The sequence below is a fragment of the Rhinoraja longicauda genome, chromosome 15 (assembly GCF_053455715.1).
Source record: "Rhinoraja longicauda isolate Sanriku21f chromosome 15, sRhiLon1.1, whole genome shotgun sequence".
Taxonomy (NCBI): domain Eukaryota; kingdom Metazoa; phylum Chordata; class Chondrichthyes; order Rajiformes; family Arhynchobatidae; genus Rhinoraja; species Rhinoraja longicauda.
The window spans coordinates 26844135-26863915 of NC_135967.1; the positions used below are offsets into that span (position 1 = coordinate 26844135).

Genomic DNA, 19781 nt, shown 5'->3' on the forward strand with positions numbered 1-19781 from the left:
AACATCCTCGTAAAACTTCTCTGCACTCTTTCCAGCTCTTTCCTATAGCGGGGTGATCAAAACTGAGTGCAATTTTCCAAGTGTGGCCTCACCAACATCTTGCAAAACTAAAACAAACTATCCCAACATTTGAATGATGAAGGCCAATGTGCCAAAAGTTTCTTCACCACCCTATATACCAGTGATACAATTTTCAAGGAACTATGTACTTGTACTCCTCAATCCCTCAGCACTACAACACTATCCAGGGCCCTATCGTTCACTGTGAAAGTTTGACTTCCCAAAGTGCAACACCTCACACTTATCTGAGTTAAACACCATTTGCCATTCCTCAGCCGACTTGCTCAGTTGATCAAGATCCTGCTGCCATTCATGCTGCCAACAGGCCTCCAGTCCGTTAAACAACTTTCCACCGCCATCCTGTGCTTGCTACCGTAAAACTAATTCTGTATCTAGTTTGCTAAAGCTCTCTGGATCCTATGTAGAGTAACCTACCTTGCTGAACCTGATGAAAGGCCTTGCTGATGTCCATATAGACTGTCTACGGCCCTGCCCTGATTCACCTTCTTAGTTAGTTAAAAAAAACAATCAAATTCGTAAAATATGATCATCCATGCACAAAACCATGCTATACCTATTAATCCCTGTTCTTTCAAATGAATGAATATCTTATCCTTTAGAATGGCCTTAAATAAAATATGCTTAATGAATTATTCAGGATAATTTGGTTTACCTACATTCCAAATATAGTTATTTCCTGCGCTCCATCATTTCCCCTGCAACAGCCTCGAAGATGTAATTTTGCATTCTCTGCAGTCTTGCAGAAGCTCTTAAAACATGTGTTCCTTCCTGATTTATCATTCTATTTTCCCTCCGTCAGCCAATGCTGATTTTTAAGATCTTCATTGTCATTGAAAGTGATCCATCCTAAGATATATAGAGGTTATGAATGTTGTAGATAGAAAATAAAATTATATTCCCAAGATAAACCGTAAATCTGAGGACTGGGATCATTTTAGAAATCAGTAAAGGTTAGCCAAAATATGGATAAGCAGAGGAGGGGGAATGGAATAGGAATAAATCAGCAAGGAACATGGAGCACCTGGGACCGTGTTCAAGAATGGGACTTATTTCCTTTTCTGCATTCCTCTCAACCATTGTTTACGCAGGAATAATTTACTACACAGAGGAATGGAATTCCAGTTTAATTTATTCCCTTTTGGGGGCATTTCAGAAACATAATCTTGTTAACCATCAGGCCTAACCTTTGCAGTGAGCTCAATTTGTTTTAAGAGAGCAAGTGCAGGTATTTCTGGGAACTTGTGTGTAAGTGCCCACAAGCCGTGTTGTTTATGAGGCCAGGGGTGGAACAGTGCAAATTGTACAGTAACTTGTGCCAATTTGCAACTCACAGAACAACTCTGCAATAAATTATGAAACTATTTACACACTAGCACTAAAAATGTGAGAATGTAATGAGCTTCAGAATGTGTCGATGTTGCCTGCCTATTATCAAGCTTCATCAAGAGCTGGCTCACAAACAAAACATTTAAAACAATTATTGTGAATGGCTTAAAATGACTTAAAATGGGGAGCTAGTTTGAAAAGTTCACAATTATTCAGGATATCATTGCAAACAGGATTAATAATATAACTTTATATAATAATGGAAACTTTCAGTTTAGAGGTAGTTGAGGTGTTTGGTACACTTAGTGGGTCACAAGCATTGAAATACTGGTGAAGCATGACTTCTGATATTATGGGATTTACCAAAGTAATAGATTACAGATTGTGTTGTAGCCTCCATCAAGGTATTCTAGGTTGGCTTTATTGGTGCAAAACGTTTGAATCATCATTTTGATTAATATGCACATAGCTCAACTTTGATGCAATTTAATACTTTACTTCATACTGTTTTGATTTATTTTTTAATAATGTTTTAAAAATGGCACTAAAAATACCCATTCCGAAAATCTAGCAAACACTGAAAAAATAGGAAATATGCTAAACAATAAATGTACATGTTATTTTGTCTAGTTACACATTTTGTAATGTGCCTGTGATATTATGAAATCTGACAAGTCACCCATTGTCCATTTGTATGTGTTTACACTTGGTTTTTTTTAATGTTGAGCCAAGTAACATATTAAGGATACCAAAGGAAAAAATGCTCAGAAAATAGCAGGTAACATTGAAAGGCCTAAAATTATCTAATAGATAATTCCTCACTTCCAAAGCACTGGTGAAATTGAAAAGGAATTAGAAACAAAATTCTCATTGGTTTGAAACTAGAAAAGCACTTGAAAAGCAAAAGGAGATCACTAACTTTAATTATTGGAGGAAAATAACTGCAGATGCTGGTACAAATCGAAGGTTATTCTGATTCTGAAGGTATCACAAAATGCTGGAGTAACTCAGCAGGTCAGGCAGCATCTCTGGAGAGAAGGAATGGGTGACGTTTCGGGTTGAGACCCTTCTTCAGACTGAAGAAGGGTCTTGACCCAAAACATCACCCATTCCTTCTCTCCAGAGATGCTGCCTGACCTGCTGAATCACTCCAGCATTTTGTGATACCTTCGAACTTTAATTATTAGTCATTTTGATCCCTTGACATCCAAGTTCATGACAATCTAGGAGCATTATGCGTGCCTCCATTCTGAGAATAACCCAGTAGGAACCAGCAATGTATCAGGTCAAAAGGAATAGGAATAGAGCATTCAGCCTCAGTCTGTTAAATTATGTGAGATCTGTACCTCAGTAACTTTTATCAGTCTTTGGACTTTATCCTTTGCTGTCCCTACTTACTAATTCTATTGATTTTGATCTTGATAATTTCAATTGACCCAGTGCTATCTCTTTATAAAAGTGCTTCATCTCATATATACTTGAATCACGTAATATTTGCAAATTTTAACTCTTCAAGCAGAATTCTATAATAATAGAACATCAGCAGCTGCAGTTTCTTCCCCATTTGTTTCTGTTGGCTAAGGCGGAGACCCCCATCAAAGTCTTGAGATTTGATAAAGCCCATTGTTTGCTCCATTTTCAATACTCCTATTACTTTTGCTTAGTTCTTCCCTGTTGCCATGTCTCATCTATTTCCCGATAGTAGAGATCTCTCAGACCAAAGAACACATGTCTAAAATGAGGATTAAGAGGCTTCAAGGGGGATCTGAGATAGAATTGTTTCAACCAGAGGGTGGTAACAATCTGGAACAGAATGCCAGATTGAGGTGGCAGGCACTCTCATTTTGGAGGCATCTGATTGAGCATTGGAATTGTCTATGCATACTTGGCAAGTGCAGGTAAATGGGATTGGTATAGATAGGGACGATGGTTGGCATAGAAGTGTGAGCTGAACGGCCTGTTTCTGTGTTCTGCAACTCTATTTCTGTGACTATCACAAGATTGAAGTAAAAATAGGAAATGCTGGAAACAACCAACATGTAGAGGAACCAACGAGAGAGCAGGCTATTCTAGACTGGGTATTGAGAAATGAGGAAGGGTTAGTTAGTAGTCTTGATGTGCGTGGCCCCTTGGGCAAGAGTGACCATAATATGGTTGAGTTCTTCATTAGGATGGAGAGTGACTTAGTTAATTCAGAAACAACGGTTCTGAACTTAAAGAAAGGTAACTTTGAGGGCATGAGACGTGAATTGGCCAAGATAGACTGGCAATTGATTCTTAAAGGGTTGACGGTGGACATGCAATGGAAGGCATTTAAAGACCGCATGGATGAACTACAACAATTGTTCATCCCAGCTTGGCAAAAGAATAAATCAGGGAAGGTAGTGCATCCGTGGCTAACAAGGGAGATTAGGGATAGTATCAAAACAAAAGATGAAGCGTACAAATTAGCAAGAAAAAGCTGCCTACCAGAGGACTGGGAGAAATTCAGAGTCCAGCAGAGGCGGACAAAGGGCTTAATTAGGAAAGGGAAAATAGATTATGAAAGAAAACTGGCAGGGAACATAAAAACTGACTGCAAAAGCTTTTATAGATATGTGAAGAGAAAAAGATTAGTTAAAACAAATGTAGGTCCCTTGCAGTCAGAAACAGGTGAATTGATCATGGGGAACAAGGACATGGCAGACCAATTGAATAACTACTTTGGTTCTATCTTCACTAAGGAAGACATAAATAATCTGCCGGAAATAGCAGGGGACCGGGGGTCAAATGAGATGGAGGAACTGAGTGAAATCCAGGTTAGTCGGGAAGTGGTGTTAGGTAAATTGAATGGATTAAAGGACGATAAATCCCCAGGGCCAGATAGGCTGCATCCCAGAGTGCTTAAGGAGGTAGCCCCAGAAATAGTGGATGCATTAGTGGGCGGCACGGTAGCGCAGCGGTAGAGTTGCTGCTTTACAGCGAATGCAGCGCCGGAGACTCGGGTTCGATCCTGACTACGGGTGCTGCACTGTAAGGAGTTTGTACGTTCTCCCCGTGACCTGCGTGGGTTTTCTCCGAGATCTTCGGTTTCCTCCCACACTCCAAAGACGTACAGGTATGTAGGTTAATTGGCTGGGTAAAATGTAAAAATTGTCCCTAGTGGGTGTAGGATAGTGTTAATGTACGGGGATCGCTGGGCGGCACGGACTTGGTGGGCCGAAAAGGCCTGTTTCCGGCTGTATATATATGATATGATGATATGATATGATTAGTAATAATTTTTCAAAACTCTGGATTCTGGAGTAGTTCCTGAGGATTGGAGGGTAGCTAATGTAACCCCACTTTTCAAAAAGGGAGGGAGAGAGAAAACGGGGAATTACAGACCAGTTAGTCTAACATCGGTAGTGGGGAAAATGCTAGAGTCAGTTATTAAAGATGGGATAGCAGCACATTTGGAAAGTGGTGAAATCATTGGACAAAGTCAGCATGGATTTATGAAAGGTAAATCATGTCTGACGAATCTTATAGAATTTTTCGAGGATGTAACTAGTAGAGTGGATAAGGTAGAACCAGTGGATGTGTTATATCTGGACTTCCAGAAGGCTTTCGACAAGGTCCCACATAAGAGATTAGTATGCAAACTTAAAGCACACGGTATTGTGGGTTCAGTATTGATGTGGATAGAGAACTGACTAGCAGACAGGAAGCAAAGAGTAGGAATAAACGGGTCCTTTTCAGAATGGCAGGAAGGGACTAGTGGGGTACTGCAAGGCTCAGTGTTGGGACCCCAGCTATTTACAATATATATTAATGATTTGGACGGGGGAATTGAATGCAACATCTCCAAGTTTGCGGACGACACGAAGCTGGGGGGCAGTGTTAGCTGTGAGGAGGATGCTAGGAGGCAGCAACGTGACTTGGATAGGTTAGGTGAGTGGGCAAAGGCATGGCAGATGCAGTATAATGTGGATAAATGTGAGGTTATCCACTTTGGTGGCAAGAACAGGAAAGCAGACTATTATCTGAATGGTGGCCGATTAGGAGAAGGAGATGCAACGAGACCTGGGTGTCGTGGTATACCAGTCATTGAAAGTAGGCATGCAGGTGCAGCAGGCAGTGAAGAAAGCAAATGGTATGTTGGCATTCATAGCGAGGGGATTTAAGTATAGGAGAAGGGAGGTTCTGCTGCAGTTGTACAGGGCATTGGTGAGACCACACCTGGAGTATTGCGTACAGTTTTGGTCTCCTAATCTGAGGAAAGACATTCTTGCCATAGAGGGAGTACAGAGAAGGTTCACCAGATTGATTCCTTGGATGGCAGGACTTTCATATGAAGAAAGACTGGATAGACTCGGCTTGTACTTGCTGGAATTTAGAAGATTGAGGGGGGATCTTATAGATACTTACAAAATTCTTAAGGGGTTGGACAGGCTAGATGCAGGAAGATTGTTCCCGATGTTGGGGAAGTCCAGAACAAGGGGTCACAGTTTAAGGATAAGGGGGAAGTCTTTTAGGACTGAGATGAGAAAGTTTTTTCACACAGAGAGTGGTGAATCTGTGGAATTCTCTGCCACAGAAGGTAGTTGAGGCCAGTTCATTGGCTATATTTAAGAGGGAGTTAGATGTGGCCCTTGTGGCTAAAGGGATCAGGGGGTATGGAGAGAAGGCAGATACAGGATACTGAGTTGGATGATCAGCCATGATCATATTGAATGGCGGTGCAGGCTCGAAGGGCCGAATGGCCTACTCCTGCACCTATTTTCTATGTTTCTATGTCAGGCAGCATCTTTGGAAAGATAAATAGATTTTAACATTACAATTTGAAGATCTTACATTGGAACTGAGAAAAATAAGCAAACAAGTTTATTTCGCAGAGGGTGGGGGACAAGGAGATTATTTTAGATAGGGTGAGGTCAGCATTGCTGAGCTCACTTAACATTGAAGCCTGTCAGAGAGAGAAAGAAATAAAACAAAGGAGCAAGTTAAAACTAAAATACAGGTCAACCTGTTGCTGGAATCAGAAACCAAAAGCAGATGCTGGAAATGCCGAGAGATCAGGCAGTGTCAAGATGGAAAACTAAGAGGAGAACAGCCTTGTTCCAATACAAACATAAGCAAATTATCTGAAATGACTGAAATCACAATATTAAGGCACCAAGGCTTTGCTCTTACTCCTGCTCTTTGGGCTCTTACACTTTTTTAATGAAGCCTAACATGGGCTTGCCACATAATAGTCCTCACGACTTATCAAAAACTGTTAATTCATTGTTAACACCTTTCTAATTTGTGTCAGAGTTGTGCAATTCTAATGAAAGGTCATCAACCAGTAGTATTAACTTTGAACAAAATGAGTAACTCAGCGGGACAGGCAGCTTCTCTGGAGAAAGAAAATGGGTGACGTTTCGGGTCGAGGCCCTTCTTCAGACTGAGAGTTAGGAGAGAGGGAGACAGAGATATGGAAGGGTAAGGTATCGAAACACAGAACAAAGCAGACGATAATAACAAAATGTAGAATGGTTCATTGTTAGCAATGGGGAAGGTGACAAAGAGGCATACAATTTGTAAAATTTAATCAGGACGACTGAAACTAGTTGGAGAACTAGATTGGGGGAGGAATGGAGGGAGAGGGAAAACAAGGATTACTTGAAATTAGAGAAATCAATATTTATACCACGGGTGTGAGCAGCCCAAGTGAAATACAACGTGCTGTTCCTCCAATTTGCTTTGGGCCTCATTCTGACTGTTGGGGGAGGCGCAGGACAGGAAAGTCTGTACGGGAATGGGAGAGGTAGTTAAAGTGTTTAGTAACCTACGTAGACAGGCAGACTGAGCGGAGGTGTTAACTCTGTTTCCCTTCATCCATTGACGTTGCATGACCTGTTGAATATTTCCAGTATTCCCTTTTTTACTTTATTTTCTGCTTTCTGATCTACTCGCAACACCCCCCCCCCCCCCCCCCAGGCAGATTAGCTGTAATTAAACTTTCATTTTCTTTTCTCTTGGCTTCCACCCTCTCAAAGGTGCTCACCTTCATACCATAAAAAAACGTGTAAATTTGGGATTATGTGAACTGATGTCCATTTATGGAAGGTGTATTTCACCCTGAAGATGAATGGAAAATAGCTTGAATTCCCATAACCTTTCTTGGTATAAGATTATTAAGGGGTTGGACACGTTAGAGGCAGGAAACATGTTCCCAATGTTGGGGGAGTCCAAAACCAGGGGCCACAGTTTAAGAATAAGGGGTAGGCCATTTAGAACGGGGACGAGGAAAAACCTTTTCAGTCAGAGAGTTGTGAATCTGTGGAATTCTCTGCCTCAGAAGGCAGTGGAGGCCAATTCTCTGAATACATTCAAGAGAGAGCTAGATAGAGCTCTTAATGATAGCGGAGTCAGGGGGTATGGGGAGAAGGCAGGAACGGGGTACTGATTGAGAATGATCAGCCATGATCACATTGAATGGTGGTGCTAGCTTGAAGGGCCGAGAGGCCTCCTCCTGCACCTATTGTCTATTGGTATATTGAAATGTAGTGCAGTGAACCCTCATTATTACGGACCATGGGGACGGGGGAGGTCCGCTCCACCGTATGATGTAGGTTATTGCCTGACGTCCGCTATAATCGAATAAGGATCATCATTGTAAAAGCTGTAGAAACAAATAACTGCAGATGCTGGTTAATGCACAAAAGGACACAAAGTGCAGGAGTAACTCAGAAGTCAGGCAGCATCTCTGGAAAATATGGGTAGGTGATGTTTCGGGCCAAGACCCTTCTCAGACTCGATCCGGAACTGGGCCTGGAATCCAGGTGAGTTGGCGGCTGGAGGAGTGGGTGGCGGAATCGTAGGTCCCAGGGAGGCGGTGGTGGCACGGCAGCCTCGCCTGGCGGTGATTGTCGATAGGTCCGTCCGCTCTAACCAAAATCTGTTATAAAGAGTCCATAATAACAATGGTTTACTGTACTGTCATTCAGATGTGGCCTGAGAATCGTGAGAGCACAGTATTTCACTTTGTATCATCCTAGATGGAGAGTTCTTGTACTGGTGTTATTCATCGGCCGTCACTCGAAGCTAGCATGACTGTCCTGATAGGACGCCTGTGCGTGACTTTGTTTAACGTGGGGAGACTGGTGTGCAGACAGCCACCACACGGTTCTTGACAGATCTGGGTCAGAATCCAGTGGCATGGAATCCAAGACGACCAGGGACCCTTTTCTGCTGCAGCCTTCATCTGCCTTCCCAGCCGTTGTGACGCTCCACTAAAGTCAGCCATCATCCTCCGCCTGTTCCACCATTGAGGTCTTGGTTGGATTGCTTTTTGTCAGGGACCTCCCCCTCGACTGTACCACCATGGGTGACCCTACCAGGAGCATGGCTCCAGACGGTATCGCCCTCAGGATCTCTGGATCACACAAGCTTCTCCACCACGGCAAGGTGACAATGCACGGAGAAGACTGGGGTTATTATAATGGAAACACCAACTGTATAACACTTTTGAAATGTATTTTTCCTCCTGATATTACACTTGCACAGCCACCACTTTAACGACGTGTAAGGGTATGCATGAGTACATTAGCTCTGTTCGTTATAGAATTTCCTGTCCACAGAACTTGATTACCATTTTTTCGACTTTTAACCCCCATCATGTCTAATAGTAGCTCTTCCCACTATTTTCATTCAAATGGTTTTATCTCTCAGTGTAGAAGTATTATTGTAAGAAACACTACATATGTAGCGATTAAGTAATCATTTGAGATGTACTTGGCTGCTTCTTAAATCAAATGCACACAGTCACCGTGACATTCACCCAAGTTTTACAAAGTCGTGATGCTTCAAAGTGCCCGTGAGCAGCTGTTTCCAAGGATACCGAGGATTGCGTAGGTGTTGCATTCCCCTTTCGTGTAGCTAGCTGGTGTGATTCCACTGACAAAACTATCTGTTGGTGAAGGGTGGAGGCTGCACGCAACAGAATTGGCATTCTGGAACATGCAGTTCCGTTATAAGGCGTGGCCGCCATCGACAGACCGCAAGAAAAGCTTAAAAACCTTACCGCTTGAGCACAGAGGCGGACTCGGGGGGTCATTTTTGTGTTTGGTTTTAAAAAGAAGACACTCCGTGAATCATTGCTGAGGAAGAGGGGATTGGGATCAAACTACAAGTTCCAGCACGCTTTGCGACAGGGCGGGGCGAGTAAACCAAACTTGATGAAGGATTGGCAGCTTGTCGTTGGAGGGTGGAGCGGAGTCGCTGCGTGATTGGCCGTTGCGGACGCCAGTCAGTGGCACGGGGCGGGGCGTGGCGGGCCGTGGCGCCACCGCCAGCAGGTTGCGTTGCACGGAGCGGCGGCTGCGGTGCCGGGTTTGCTCGGAGTGCAGTTAGAGGCGTGGCGTGTGAGGTACGTACTGTCTGTGTCTGGCCCTCTTTTGTCTTCATTAATGAAAGTCTAAAGGCTATTTTATGTATCTTTAACGCTCGTAACTGTTTCAACTGAGTGAATTTCCAAGGTGTCTCCTTTGGGTGATTTTTGTTCCGCTGCAGCATCACTCACGGTACCTTTTTTCCCTTTTCCGCCCTCACATTCCCGTTTCTATGGAAACCCCATGTAATATTTAAGAGTGAAATGACCAGATGCCTTCAGTAATCTTATTTTAATCAGCTGGTATTTCCTATAAATAAATGTTAAAATATTAAGCCTTCTTAGGAACCTCAAGTGGAGCAAACACCCACACTCTTGTTGATCAGCCGTGTGTTCAATTTTCCTTTTCCAGAATTGTCATTGTATTTGTTTTTAGTATTTAAAGATATTTAGTATTTAAAGATATTTAACTGAGGATTTTATTTCTCTTTTTGCATTTTTTCTGCAGTGTAGCTGTTGTAGACACTCGAGAGTTGTGGGTGGTTCTCGAGACATTGCCCCGGTCGAATAAGATTTGGTATTAATCTACAGCTCTACATTATGGGCTTAAATAAGCTTTATTTTAACAAAGCTGTGCAATATTAGCCAGCATGCATAGTAAAATGTCTATACATAAATAAAAGGCTCAATTGTGGATTTTTTTCGAGGTTATGATCCCACTTGCTACTGAGTCCTCAGGCTCTCATTTACGACTAGCTGTGGAGGTCGGATGTTACGGGGAAGGAAGCAAGGTGTGTCAGAATTGGGTAGATCGAGGGGTAGAGTGAGACTTTAAGGTAGGCATGTCTTGTGGAGGCATGTCTCCATCCTGCCCTTAAATATACCTGGACTATCTCTGACATCTCCCTCCCGTTTCTGGACCTCACCATCTCCATCACAGGAGACAGACTAGCGACGGACATTTACTACAAACCCACCGACTCGCACAGCTATCTGGACTACACTTCTTCCCACCCGGTCCCCTGCAAAAAGTCTATCCCCTACTCCCAATTCCTCCGTCTACGCCGCATCTGCGCCCGGGATGAGGTGTTTCACACTAGGGCTTCCAAGATGTCCTCGTTCTTCAGAAAACGGGGCTTCCCCTCCTCCATTATAGATGAGGCTCTCACTAGGGTCTCTTCCACATCCCGCAGCTCCGCTCTTGCTCCCCCCCCCCCCACTCGCAACAAGGACAGGATCCCCCTCGTCCTCACCTTCCACCCCACCAGCCAGCGGATCCAACATATCATCCACCAACATTTCCGTCACCTACAACGGGACCCCACCACTGGCCATATCTTCCCATCCCCTCCCCTCTCTGCGTTCCGCAGAGACCGTTCCCTCCGTAACTTCCTGGTCCACTCGTCCCTTCCTACCCAAACCACCCTAACCCCGGGCACTTTCCCCTGCAACCGCACGAGATGCAACACCTGTCCCTTTACCTCCCCCCTCAACTCCATCAAAGGACCCAAACAGTCTTTCCAGGTGAGACAGAGGTTCACCTGCACCTCCTCCAACCTCATCTATTGCATCCGCTGCTCTAGATGTCAACTTATTTATATCGGCGAAACCAAGCGCAGGCTCGGCGATCGCTTCGCTGAACACCTGCGCTCGGTCCGCATTAACAAAACTGATCTCCCGGTGGCCCAGCACTTTAACTCCCTCTCCCATTCCCAGTCTGACCTCTCTGTCATGGGCCTCCTCCAGTGCCATAGTGAGGCCCGCTGGAAATTGGAGGAGCAGCACCTCATATTTCGCCTGGGCAGTTTGCAGCCCGGTGGTATGAACGTCGACTTCTCCAACTTCAGATAGCTCCTCTGTCCCTCCCTTCCCCTCCTCCTTCCCAGATCTCCCTCTATCTTCCTGTCTCCACCTATGGGCGGCACAGTAGCGCAGCGGTAGAGTTGCTGCTTTACAGCGAATGCAGCGCCAGAGACTCAGGTTCGATCCTGACTACGGGTGCTGCACTGTAAGGAGTTTGTACGTTCTCCCCGTGACCTGCGTGGGTTTTCTCCGAGATCTTCGGTTTCCTCCCACACTCCAAAGACGTACAGGTATGTAGGTTAATTGGCTGGGTAAATGTAAAAATTGTCCCTAGTGGGTGTAGGATAGTGTTAATGTACGGGGATCGCTGGGCGGCACGGACTTGGAGGGCCGAAAAGGCCTGTTTCCGGCTGTATATATATGATATGATATGATATGATATCCTTCCTTTGTCCCGCCCCCCTGACATCAGTCTGAAGAAGGGTCTCGACCCGAAACGTCACCCATTCCTTCTCTCCCGAGATGCTGCCTGACCTGCTGAGTTACTCCAGCATTTTGTGAATAAATGTCTTGTGGAGAACTGCATGTCTTGAACATAACCGAGATGGAGGAGTCAACTCTGTCAAAAGGCCCTATTTAGCAATCGTGGAACATAAAGATCCCTTGCTTATTGTATTTGAAAACAATACTACATATTTACAAGCTCTTTTTGCTTTGGTATAATTGAAGGGGAGTTTTGAAGTCTGAGCAGAAACTATGGGGAATTGAGCAATCGTTCAAAATTGGGAAGAGTGGGAGACAAGTTTAGAGTTGTACAATATAAGAATATGATGAATATTGCAAATGGTGGGGGTAGTAGAAGATGAGAGTAATGGTGAAAGAGTGTTGGAGAAGTTGAGTTTGAATGGAGGGATGAGAATGGAATAGATTGAAAAAGTGAAGTGAATGGATTTGAAGAGGAACATGAGGGAATTCAAAATTATCTTGTGTGGAAGGCAGGAGAAGTGTTGAAGAAGGGTTTTCGTAAACTGTTGTGGCTTCTGTGTATATTTGATTTTGCTACAGTTGGCAGAATAATAGAGAAATTGAACACAAGGTATTGATTACATTGAGGCAATATGATTAGGCAAGGTTATGGATGACTGATATTCAAGAGGGGACAATATATCGTCTTGTAATAGAATAATATGAGCTTTGAAGCGTGGCTCATGATCAGAATAGGCTTTGCGGACCTTGGGAACTTACTTGTACGTATAACTGGATACATGGAGAGGCAATGTTTTGTGTCATAAGGTGTGGGAATAACCAAACACGATGGCTTCAAAAAGAGTTTGGAAATAATTAAATATCAAAGAATTTAGGATAGAGGTGGCAATGTGGGAAAAATCTCCCACTGACCTTGTGATTTTTGTTTTGTGTGACAGGATTAGGATGTAATTAAGGAATAAGAGTAGGCCATGGATATAATTAACGGTAATAATTATGCATACAAGGAAGGAGAATCTTATGGAAAAGAAATGCTGTGTGTGTTGGAAGTAGAAAGATTTGTGACAGCTTATAGTTATTGACAATATGGAAATTCTAGGCAAAGGCATGGCTAAATAATACTAGGATCAAATGGAAAATCTTTGACATTGAATGTGATCTTAGAAACCATTTTGGAGATGCTGAAGCAATGAGTGGTTTGAGAGGCAATTGTTGGATTTCTTGCTGACATGACAAACTTTGAGAATATTTGGAGGTGAAGCAGTAGTTTAGATGGACAAAGGAATTGAGAACAAATTAATTATAGAGAGGAGGAAGATGAAAGCGTTTAGGAAAAATAAATAATTTCTGAAGAAAATGAAAGATTGATTGTGTTGTGAGAATAGGCCCAAGAGTGTTGTTTGATATTAAGGGATTGGGTTGCTTCAAAAAAACATTCAAGATGTTAAGAATACCACATATCCTCTGCTTTGAACCACACCTTCATGCCTCTGCTTTCCAATCTTTACCTACATTTACTCCTCCCATTGGCATCTAATTTTTGATGGCCAAAATCAGAAAATCCCCACAAGATTCAATAATGCAGGATTCAACTCTTGATTTCCCTGTGATTAAATTCACGTGTCTTTGGTAAATGCTCTATATTTTATTGCTGAGCTGGCTTGTTATAATTAAGCATAATCTAGCCAACCTTCTCTCTTTTGTTATCCAGTGAATCATGCTGGAAAGTGTACATTAACCAAGAATATCATTGGATATGGCCACATTAAGTAATCTGAATCAAATTACATGTCATTACTCCTTAATCTGGCTTCAAAGTGTTGGGTGAGCCACAGGTTGACCAATGAGGACTATGGATTTTCTATGTGATTTTTTTTCTGTCTTAAGAGAAATGGAGGAAGAAAAAATAGTTAGATTCTTTGGGCCAGCCTTTATGGTAAAAATATTTTTTTGGTGTCATTTTGAAATACATTGGTTCACATTGTGTTAATGATTGGAAAAACATAAAGCTGGTTTGAGTCTAGTGTGGTCCTGTCCTGTAGGTCAACATCATTTGATGTGATTGATAAATACATCTCTTGATGCTCCTGAACACATCATCAGTGATGTAACCTGGGGTCATTGGGTGTATCGGGTCTTTCAACATCAGACACCCTCACCCAGGCGACCCAGCCGTGGTTGATCAGACCACGACTTGTGTTCAGGTGGCATTCGCTCCTCCTCATTGACCTCCTCTCCTGATCCAGAACTATCTCAAGGCTTTCTCCGCTGGCTCTGTGGTGTTCTTGATGGCTCTTCTCCTCTCCATTCGGTGATGCCTGGTGCACTCAAGGTCTTGTTGAGCGATTGCCTTGCAAAACCTCTAGAGCCAACTTCGATGGGCATACACCTTGCATTCCAGCCCTAGTTCCGGCAGTCTATGACCAGCTCTTCGTATTTGGTCTTCTTTCTCTCCTGGGCCTCCTCCAGAAGGTCCTCCCACGGCACTGTCAGTTCCAAGAAGATTATGTTTTTGGTCGCCTCTGAGACCAGGAGGATGTCCGGCCTCAGTGTGGGCGTGGCGATGTGCCGTGGGAACTTCAGCTGTTTCACCAGGTCTACAGAAAGCTGCCAGTCCTGCGCAGTCGCCAGGATTCCCGACGGATTCTTGGCTGCTGTGGTTCTTCGCAGCTGCACTCCAGCCTTCACAAAGATGACCATCTGGGTGGTAGGGCCTGCCGATTCCTATGCTGATGGCTTCTGCAATGGGTGTATTATTAATAGCAAAAGGTTATTCTTAAGAAATGAAGTGGACTTTGCCTTTGTTCAGTGCATGTATTATGATTGGAATTCTACTCCTATAATAATCAGTCTAAAGGTCAGCTATTTGAAGAAATGGCAGTCTGGGTGTACTTTTCAAATTTAAATAGACGGGATTTACTCATGTTGGAAAGTAGCCTACTGTGAATAGTTCCCTCTTTATTGACCAAAGGGAAAGGTGCTTCACAAGTGATGGCAATAACCAAAGCAGTGTAAGATAATTGACAAGAGAAAAAGGGGGAGATTTGGCAATATTTTAATTCACCAAGTTATCATGATTTATAGTGCACTGCATAAAAGGACGGGTGAAAGCAAGTACACTACTAACTTACAAAATGGCATTGAATATGTTCAGGGAAAAAAGAAATTTGAGATAAGACAAAATCAGAATAATGAGATTAGATGAATGGTATTAAACAGTTCAGAACCTGATTGACACTACCTTATCTGATATAAACATAGGAGCCCATTAAGCCCATATTGTCCATACTGGCTCCTGGGAAGCTAATTAAACCCATTCACCTAATACATCTGTCCCCGTACCCCTACAACCTTTTATTTTTTTGCACATGCCAATCAATTCCCATTTGAGTATTTTTGCCTTTAACCTACAATTAAAAAGTAATTTTCGGAATCAAATAACCTACCCACCCATCCTCGGGAGATGGGAAGAAACTGGAACCCATGCAGTCATAGAGACAACACCCCAGATCAGGATTAAACCTGGGTTGCTGGAGCTGTGAAGCAATAGCATTAAGTTCTGGTCCATTTTGTGGCCAAGTGGCTTTTTTTCCCAATGTATGAATCTATCATATCCTGTTTCTGCATTGTGCATAAATTGTTTTAAGGTTAGGTATTACTAATAAAACAAATTATCCATGTTTAAATAACTGCCTAAAAATTGGCTAGTGGATGACATGCTGGTTTCTAGGTGAAGATACAATGTGGATTACTTGCACCCTAAAAATTATCTTTGACTTGATGACTAAACACTTCTAGGAATCAGCCATTTCACACGTGCTGTTTATTGGTATTGAGAAGTGTATTCCTTTTAATTATAAGCAGCTGATGCAACACTGCATCTTGTTTAAGAACAAACACTGGAAGGGTGCACTCTTGGAAAAAGGCCTCAATGACATTGCAAGCTGGATGTGGAGGAGCCCACTTGTGTCCTGCTGTTTATTTTTGAATGGCTGCTGTTCAAGCTTAATCGTGTTGTTGAATAACAGGTTGAAGTGTAAAAATGCATATAATGTTTGTTTTTCTTTCCTTGTCTGCAGCAGTTCTGCCTGTACTTTATCTATTATTCATATTGCTGAAGATACCTCACTTCAGTTTAAAAAAAATTGCAATAATAATTTCATTGATGAAGTATAACTAAAATAAATTGGATTAAAAACAACATTATTTTCTTAGTGTTGCCAGTTTCAGTTTTGATATTTGTGAGAATTTTGTCCCTCCCCAAATTTGGCAATAAATAATTCTCCATAACTAAATTAAGTTGCAGCAGTTGAAGTGCATGACTTGTGTTCAGTTTTTGATGAAGGTGACTTTATACACATATTCCGAAAAAAAAATTAGAGCTTTTTGTTTTAAACACTCTTATCATGCCTGCTCAAAAGAACCACAAAGTGAAAAAAGCTTCCAAATCCAGAAGAGATACTGGACAGAAGTGATGAAGGACAGAATAAAACCATGTCTATTTACTATTATTCAAAGTATGAGGTATAGACAACATTTAAAAACAAAACTGATTTTGATAAGTTTTGTTTTCCCATTGAGTTAGTCCTCTTCCCATTGCCCTAGGCCATTGTAAACTGTATTCATGAACTGGGTAAGAGAATCTGATTCTCTTGCAGATTCTTTCTTTCTGACTCCCTTTGGAAGTATTTGACCCGTGTGCTCTTTTTATTAACACAGCTGTGATCATGAGTTTGGTATGTAAGCGATGTGGTGCAGCAAATAATTGTGAGGTCCCTATAACAACAATTTGGTTTGATAGTACTTTTCATACTCTTATGAAGAATTCAGTGGACTTGGGTTGGAACAGGTGTAACCATTCCTCAGGTGAGACCAGGTGGTGTTTATAGGCTATTTACAATAAAACCTGTTTCTATTCTAACATTATTTTCATGATGCATTTCACTACAGAAGTTATATGATGATTAAAAGCAGGAGCCAGGGCTGAGTTTTATATTACTGCAGATGAACATAAGAAAATAGAGACCGGAATAAACTGCTTATCCCCCAAGCCTCCCCCTCTCTTCAATATTATTGTGGTTGATCTGCTGTTGGCCTTGCCTCATCTTTGCCAGTTCCCTAAAACTCTGCAGGAATCTTGGGCAGAGAATATGGACGAAGTGGCTCCTATTCCCCTCACCTGTATATCACTGGCCTCTAATCTAGTAGCCATGAGCCCTCATTTGAGGTTCTCCCACCAGTGAAAGCATCAGTATTCACCAGGCCTTACTCTTGAAGCATCTTTCACATTTTTAGTTTTAATATTAGAGATACAACACGGAAACTGGTCCTTTGGCCCACTGAGTCAACCATCTATCATCATTCATCTAACCGTAGATCACCCATTCACACTAGTTCTCTATTGCACTTTTGCATCCACTCCCTACATACTAGAGGCAATGTATAGTGGGCTATGAACCTACAAACCCGCACGTCTTTGGGATGTGGGAGAAAACCAGAGCCTCCGAAGGAAGCCCGCAGAGAACATGCAAACTCCATACAGACAGCATCCGAGGTTAGGATCAAACTCAGGTCTTTGGTGCTGTGAGGCGAAACTTTACCAGCTGCACCATTGTACTGCCTCTCGTTTCAATAAGATCACTCCTCATTCTTCTACATTCCAAACGATATGGATCTAATTTCTTTAACATCTTCCAACTACAGTTATAGGGATGTGAACAGCAGTGTATCTGCTGGCCTAGTATTGAATCTTCCAAGGACCATCTGTAGATCTTGATACACTAGCCAAGTATTCAATAAGTAGAAGATGGTGTCCATTGGCAAAAGTAAATGGGATTGATCTTGAATTAAAGTTTATTTATTTGTGTCAGTGTCTAAAGCAATAAATTCAGTAAATCAGGTGGGGCTTCTTCACATAAAAGTTAGTGGAACTCTGAAATTCATCTCTCTCTCTATATATATATATATTTTATTTATTTATTTATTTATTTATTTATTACTAAAACTCTCATCTTGTATATTTGTGTGTTTGTTTGCTTGTATATTTGTGGATATATTTGTTTTTGAAATACAGCCGAAACGATACACGAAAACGTGACAATTTTTTTTTAGATTTAGATTTAGAGATACAGCGCAGAAACAGGCCCTTCGGCCCACCGGGTCCGCGCCGCCCAGCGATCCCCGCACATTAATACTATCCTACACCCACTAGGGACAATTTTTTAAAAACATTTGCCCAGCCAATTAACCTACAAACCTGTATGTCTTTGGAGTGTGGGAGGAAACCGAAGATCTCGGAGAAAACCCACGCAGGTCACGGGGAGAACGTACAAACTCCGTACAGACAGCACCCGTAGTCAGGATCGAACCTGAGTCTCCGGCGCTGCACTCGCTGTAAGGCAGCAACTCTACCGCTGCGCCACCATGCCACCCTTCAGGCCCACCTTATTCACCATTGTCCTGGGGTTCAAATGTTTGTTACATTTTAAAAGTTTTTCACTTTTTAAACTTTAAAAATCACTTTTTAAAGTTTAAAAAATCACTTTTCCTTTTTTCCTGGCCATCATCCGCATTCTGCGTCACAATGGGAACCGCCCGCGTGACGGGAGTGGCGGCCAATGGGGAGGGGGGGCTGCTGAGCCGTTAAGCTGCTGCTGCTGCTGAGCCGTCGAGCTGAATAAATACACTTCCCTCCCCCCCCCCCCCCCGCCGGGAGGACCGGTGCCCGTCCCAGCATGCCTCGCGCCTAACCTTCCTCCCTTGGTGCAGCGCGGCAGCAAAGGGTCAAACAAGATGGCTGTCGCTGCTGAGCTGCAGGAGAGGTTTTCACCCAACGGGTCCACAGCTCGTTCTGGCCGACACATGGCTGCCCGGGGCCGAGGCGAGTACCTCCCTCTCCCCTTTCCCCTCCCCCCTTTCCCCTCCCCCCTCGCCCACCGGGGACACTCCCCGGCCGGCAACGTGTCCACGGATCATCAGTTGGGGGAGGGTTGCCGGACCCGCAGGAGCGCCCGCAGGAGAGATTTGTGCACAACACCAATAAGGTGTTGGCATAATACCAATGTGGCATGTTGCCATAAGGGCAAAACTGCAGTCATTTGGTGGGAGAGATTAATGGACCCATGCCTGTCTAGTTTCCTCTAAAAAGCTGTTGAGGCCAGACTTATTCATAATTCAAAGCTTAACTTTTGGGGGAAGGTTATAAAGATTTTTAGAATCAATGAGGATAGATAGAGTTAAAATGTCCAGCTGTCGTCTAAATTTGTTGGAGAGGGTTAAATGGCCGACAGCTGTTCCTGAAAGACATCAAAGTGACGATGCTGGTTTTGGAGGGAATAAAGAAGTGAACCATTGACAATATCAGCTTGCATTTGGACAGACATGGGAAATATAAATAGAACTGGGAGGACCAGAGATAAATATTGGATGTTAGGTTTGGAAAGGGGAATGAAATGTCTTCAAAAAGCATTGGAAATTTTAGTTGTAGGTGGTCGAAGAGAGAATGAACACAGCTATTTTTAAAAAAACTGTGTAATATCTGAGAGGGGTTTGTACAGGAATTAAAATTTGATTTTTTGAGGGGCATATTAAAACCGAGTGCATGTGTAAAAGCATCATTATTATTGCTATTATAATAATCCAAATGATTATTGGGAATGTTGATGGCTGGTGAGTTGGAAGTATGTTCCAATTGCCTTTTCCTCCCCACTCCAACCTCTTCCCTGCTATCAAAGAATGAATTCCAGAAAAT

General features: G+C 42.8%; 1 protein-coding gene across 1 annotated transcript in view; it reads left to right on the forward strand.

The window, feature by feature from the left end:
* The first annotated feature begins 9699 nt into the window (after window positions 1–9699).
* Window positions 9700–19781, forward strand: part of prrg3 (proline rich and Gla domain 3) — a 35122-nt gene continuing 25040 nt past the window's right edge. Inside the window, exon 1 of the mRNA XM_078412343.1 lies at window positions 9700–9781. The gene's annotated coding sequence lies outside the window, so the exon portion shown is untranslated. The remainder of the gene's footprint in view (window positions 9782–19781) is intronic.